Here is a 6416-nt window from a genome sequence, read left to right as displayed (position 1 = left end):
GCCTTAAACACATAGGATTTTTCATTCACTTGAATGATCAGTTCACCTCCATCAACATCAATCACAGCCTTTGCTGTGGCTAGGAAGGGTCTGCCAAGGATGATGGATTCATCCATGCACTTCCCAGTCTCTAGGACTATGAAATCAGTAGGGATGTAATGGTCTTCAACTTTTACCAAAACATTCTCTACAAGTCCATGAGCTTGTTTTCTTGATTTGTCTGCCATCTCTAGTGAGATTCTTACAGCTTGCACCTCAAAGATCCCTAGCTTCTCCATTACAGAGAGAGGCATGAGGTTCACACTTGACCCTAAGTCACACAGAGCCTTCTTGAAGGTCATGGTGCCTATGGTACAAGGTATTGAAAACTTCCCAGGATCTTGTTTCTTTTGAGGTAATTTCTGCCTAGACAAGTCATCCAGTTCTTTGGTGAGCAAAGGAGGTTCATTCTCCCAAGTCTCATTTCCAAATAACTTGTCATTTAGCTTCATGATTGCTCCAAGGTATTTAGCAACTTGCTCTTCAGTGACATACTCATCCTCTTCAGAGGAAGAATACTCATCAGAGCTCATGAAAGGCAGAAGTAAGTCCAATGGAATCTCTATGGTCTCATTTTGAGACTCAGATTCCCATGGTTCCTCATTGGGGAACTCAGAGGAGGCTAGTGCACGCCCATTGAGGTCTTCCTCAGTGGCGTCCACTTCCTCTCTTTCCTCTCCAAATTCGGCCATGGTTATGGCTTTGCACTCTCCTTTTGGATTTTCTTCTGTATTACTTGGGAGAGTACTAGGAGGGAGTTCAGTAATTTTCTTACTCAGCTGTCCCACTTGTGCCTCCAAGTTCCTAATGGAGGACCTTGTTTCATTCATGAAACTTTGAGTGGTTTTGATTAGATCAGAGACCATGGTTGCTAAGTTAGAGGGGTTCTGCTTAGAATTCTCTGTCTGTTGCTGAGAAGATGATGGAAAAGGCTTGCCATTGCTAAACCTGTTTCTTCCACCATTGTAATTGTTGAAACCTTGTTGAGGTTTCTCTTGATTCTTCCATGAGAAATTTGGGTGATTTCTCCATGAAGAATTATAGGTGTTTCCATAGGGTTCTCCTAAGTAATTCACCTCTCCCATTGAAGGGTTCTCAGGATCATAAGCTTCTTCTTCAGATGAAGCTTCCTTAGTACTGCTTGGTGCACTTTGCATTCCAGACAGACTTTGAGAAATCAAATTGACTTGTTGAGTCAATATCTTGTTCTGAGCCAATATGGCATTCAGAGCATCAGTCTCAAGAACTCCTTTCTTCTGACTGGTCCCATTGTTCACAGGATTCCTTTCAGAAGTGTACATGAATTGGTTATTTGCAACCATTTCAATTAGCTCTTGAGCTTCTGCAGGCGTCTTCTTCAGATGAAGAGATCCTCCAGCAGAGCTATCCAAAGACATCTTGGATAGTTCAGAGAGACCATTATAGAAAATACCTATGATGCTCCATTCAGAAAGCATGTCAGAAGGACACTTTCTGATTAATTGTTTGTATCTTTCCCAAGCTTCATAGAGGGATTTACCATCCTTCTGTTTGAAGGTTTGGACTTCCACTCTAAGCTTACTCAATTTTTGAGGTGGAAAGAACTTTGCCAAGAAGGCATTGACTAGCTTTTCCCAAGAGTCCAGGCTTTCTTTAGGTTGTGAGTCCAACCATATTCTAGCTCTGTCTCTTACAGCAAAAGGGAATAGCATTAGTCTGTAGACCTCAGGGTCAACCCCATTAGTCTTGACTGTGTCACAGATTTGCAAGAATTCAGCTAAGAACTGATGAGGATCTTCCAATGGAAGTCCATGGAACTTGCAATTCTGTTGCATTAGAGAAACTAATTGAGGCTTAAGCTCAAAGTTGTTTGCTCCAATGGCAGGGATAGAGATGCTTCTCCCATAGAAGTCGGGAGTAGGTGCAGTAAAGTCACCAAGCACCTTCCTTGCATTGCTGGCATTGTTGTTATTTTCGGCTGCCATGGGTTCTTCTTCTTTGAAGAATTCGGTCAGGTCCTTAGCTTCTCTTAGCTTTCGCTTCAAGGTCCTTTCAGGTTCAGGGTCAGTTTCAACAAGAATGCCTTTGTCTTTGTTCTTGCTCATATGAAGGAGAAGAGAACAAGAAAATGTGGAATCCTCTATGTCACAGTATAGAGATTCCTTGAGGTGTCAGAGGAATAGAAAAATGGAAGACAGAGGTAGAAAATTCAAACTTATCAAAGAAGATGGAGTTCGAATTTTGCATTAAGGGATAGTGTTAGTCCATAAATAGAAGGATGTGAGAAGAAGGGAAGTAATTTTTGAAAATTAAGTAAAAGATTTTAAAAACATTTTGAAAAACACTAATTGATTTTCGAAAACAAAAGTGGGAAAGAAGTAAAGTGATTTTTGAAAAAGATTTTGAAATTAGAAATCAAAAAGATTTGATTGAAAACTATTTTGAAAAAGATGTGGTTAAGAGGATATGATTGGTTTTAAAAAGATGTGATTGAGAAGATATGATTTGAAAACAATTTTAAAAAGATTTGATTTGAAAACAATTTTAAAAAAGATATGATTTGAAAACAATTAAAAAAAAGATTTGATTTTAAAAATTAATGACTTGCCTAACAAGAAAAGATATGATTCAAACATTAAACCTTTCTCAACAGAAAAGGCAACATACTTGAAATGTTCAATCAAATCATTAATTGTTAGTAAGTATCTTTGAAAAAGGAAAGAAATTGATTTTGAAAACATTTGATTGAAAAGATTTGATTTGAAAAAGATTTGATTTTGAAAAACTTTAAAACTTGAAAAAAATTGATTTTGAAAACAAAATCTTCCCCCTTTGTCATCCTGGCGTTAAACGCCCAGAATGGTGCACATTCTGGCGTTTAACGCCCAAAACTATACCCTTTTGGGCGTTAAACGCCCAACCAGGTACCCTGGCTGGCGTTTAAACGCCAGTCTGTCTTCTTCACTGGGCATTTTTGAATGCTCAGCTTTTTCTGTGTGATTCCTCTGCAGTATGTTCTGAATCTTCAATTCTCTGTATTATTGACTTGAAAAGACACAAATTAAAAATATTTTTGGATTTTTTAATAATGAGGAATAATCAAAATGCAACTAAAATCAAATAACAATGCATGCAAGACACCAAACTTAGCAGTTTGTACACTACTGACACTAACTAAATAAGAATGCATATGAGAAAACAACAAAACACTCAAGTCAATAGAATTCAAAGATCAAAACAAGGGAATCATCAAGAACAACTTGAAGATGAATGAAGACACATGCATGAATTCGAAAAAATGCAAGAAGAATAGAAATATGCAATTGACACCAAACTTAACATGAGACACTAGACTCAAACAAGAAATATTTTTGGTTTTTTATGATTTTGTAATTTTTTTGGTTTTTTCGAAAATTAGGTGAAAAGGAAAATAAAGGTATCAAAATTCTTAATGAGAATTCCAGGAATCATGCAATGTTAGTCTAAAGCTTTAGTCTAAAGGAATTAGACATAGCTAGCTAAGCTTCAGCAGGACATTGCATTCAAGAGCTAAATTGATGATGATCAATCAGCTTTGGTGATGATAAGAACATCACCTTGAAACACTAGAATTCATTCTTAAGAACTCTGAAGAAAAATAATACCTAATCTAAGCAACAAGATGAACCGTCAGTTGTCCATACACAAACAATCCCCGGCAACGGCGCCAAAAACTTGGTGCTCAATACCATGGCATAAACACAACTTCGCACAACTAACCAGCAAGTGCACTGGGTCGTCCAAGTAATAAACCTTACGTGAGTAAGGGTCGATCCCATGGAGATTGTTGCTATGAAGCAAGCTATGGTCACCTTGTAAATCTCAGTCAGGCAGACTCAAATGGGTATAGTGATAAACGAATAAAGCATAAAAATAAAGATAGGGATACTTATGTATATCATTGGTGAGAGCTTCAGATAAGCGTATGAAGATGCCTTCCCTTCCGTCTCTCTGCTTTCCTACTGCCTTCATCCAATCCTTCTTACTCCTTTCCATGGCAAGCTCGTGTAGGGTTTCACCGTTGTCAGTGGCTACCTCCCATCCTCTCAGTGAAAACGATTGCATATGCTCTGTCACAGCACGCGGAATTCAGCTGTCGGTTCTCGGTCAGGCCGGAATAAAATCCATCGATTCTTTTGCGTCTGTCACTAACGCCCCGCCTGCTAGGAGTTTGAAGCACGTCACAGTCATTCAATCATTGAATCCTACTCAGAATACCACAGACAAGGTTTAGACCTTCCGGATTCTCTTGAATGCTGCCATCAGTTCTCGCCTATACCACGAAGATTCCGGTTAAAGAATCCAAGAGATATTCACTAAGCCTCGTGTGCTTGTAGAACAAGAGTGGTTGTCAGTCACTTTGTTCATGAGTGAGAATGATGATGAGTGTCACTGATCATCACATTCATCAAGTTGAAGAACAGGTGATATCTTGGAACAAGAACAAGCGGAATTGAATAGAAGAACAATAGTAATTGCATTAATACTCGAGGTACAGCAGAGCTCCACACCTTAATCTATGGTGTGTAGAAACTCCACCGTTGAAAATACATAAGAACAAGGTCTAGGCATGGCCGAATGGCCAGCCTCCCAAAAGAGGGTTCAATCATAAAAACATGATCAAAAGATGAAAATACAATAGTAAAAGGTCCTATATATAGAAAACTAGTAGCCTAGGGTGTACAAAAATGAGTAAATGACATAAAAATCCACTTCCGGGCCCACTTGGTGTGTGCTTGGGCTGAGCAATGAAGCAATTTCGTGTAGAGACTCTTCTTGGAGTTAAACGCCAGCTTTTATGCCAGTTTAGGCGTTTAACTCCCATTTTGGTGCCAGTTTCGGCGTTTAACGCTGGGAATTCTGAGGGTGACTTTGAACGCCGGTTTGGGCCATCAAATCTTGGGAAAAGTATGGACTATCATATATTGCTGGAAAGCCCAGGATGTCTACTTTCCAACGCCGTTGAGAGCGCGCCAATTGGGCTTCTGTAGCTCCAGAAAATCCACTTCGAGTGCAAAGAGGTCAGAATCCAACAGCATCTGCAGTCCTTTTCAGTCTCTGAATCAGATTTTTGCTCAGATCCCTCAATTTCAGCCAGAAAATACCTGAAATCACAGAAAAACACACAAACTCATAGTAAAGTCCAGAAAAGTGAATTTTAGCTAAAAACTAATAAAAATATACTAAGAACTCAACTAAAACTACCAAAAACATACTAAAAACAATGCCAAAAAGCGTACAAATTATCCGCTCATCACTTATCCCACCTCATTTTCAAGATACTTGTGTATGGCGTATAAGCAGCTTTTCAATTTTTAAACATTATCTTGATATAATTTTTGGCTCTTTGCATGCCTTCATACACGATTTCCAAAGAGGGTTTTTCATCAGCATCAACAAGGCTCAACAACTTAATAAGAGGACCAACAATTTTCACAGTGGTAACACAATCTTGCCAAAACTTACTATCCAAGACAATTGAACTAACAATCTTTCCATTAGCACTTTTGGCTAACTTATGAAAAGTGAAATATTTGTCTACCATCAATGCCTGCAAATCTTCCTTGTGATCATATATACTTTTCAAAGTAATGAAAATAGTGGCAAAACGTGTGACTCCTGGTCGAACAATTTTTGTCCAACTTTTTCTTTTTCTAAGCCAAGACATTAAGATCATATGATTGTAAACAAACACAATCACTTTTGAAGCACGGGAAGCAAGGTCAGCTATGTGAGGAATACTTGCAATATCTTTCAAAATAAGATTGATACAATGGGCAGCACAAAGAGACCAAAATATATATGGGTATTTTTCATGAATAAGTTTTCCAGCAGATACATAATTAGCAGCATTATCAGTAACCACATGCACAATGTTACTAGGTCCAACCCACTCAATGACATCAACAAACAAATTAAACAATGCATTGGCAGTTTTTATCACATCAGAAGCATCAACAGTCTTAACAAATGACATACCAACAGGAAAATAAACTAGAAAGTTAATTAAAATTCGTTGCCTTTGATCAGTTCACCCATCTGCCATCAGCGTACAACCGGTGCTTTTCCATGAGATCCTATACTTTTCAACCAGCAACAGGCATTCTCTCTTAAGATCAGCCAGCAAATGAACTCTCATTTCATCATATGACGGTCCCTTAAAACCAGGTCCAATTGCAGCATCACCATCCAATGCAGGTTGAAAGTAAGGTGATTGAATTGCATTGAAAGGAATACGTGCATCAACGATCCATTTGGCAAGTCCTAACTTAGCCTTGTGCACAATTTTTTTACTAGCCAAAACACTTTCAAAGTTGGCTGAGATCCTGGAGTAGTCCTTTTTGTAACACCCTACCATA

The 6416-nt window shown here is 38.4% G+C and overlaps 1 non-coding gene across 1 annotated transcript; it reads left to right on the top strand.

Moving 5' to 3' along the window:
• The first annotated feature begins 1490 nt into the window (after nucleotides 1–1490).
• On the top strand, nucleotides 1491–1598 carry LOC130937885 (small nucleolar RNA R71). The gene has a single exon (XR_009069078.1). It is a non-coding gene; the product is annotated as a small nucleolar RNA R71 (small nucleolar RNA).
• The last annotated feature ends 4818 nt before the right edge of the window (nucleotides 1599–6416 follow it).

Source organism: Arachis stenosperma, chromosome 6 (assembly GCF_014773155.1).
Source record: "Arachis stenosperma cultivar V10309 chromosome 6, arast.V10309.gnm1.PFL2, whole genome shotgun sequence".
Taxonomy (NCBI): domain Eukaryota; kingdom Viridiplantae; phylum Streptophyta; class Magnoliopsida; order Fabales; family Fabaceae; genus Arachis; species Arachis stenosperma.
Note: the sequence above shows the minus strand (reverse complement) of the source record. Positions and strands in the feature narration are given on the sequence as shown.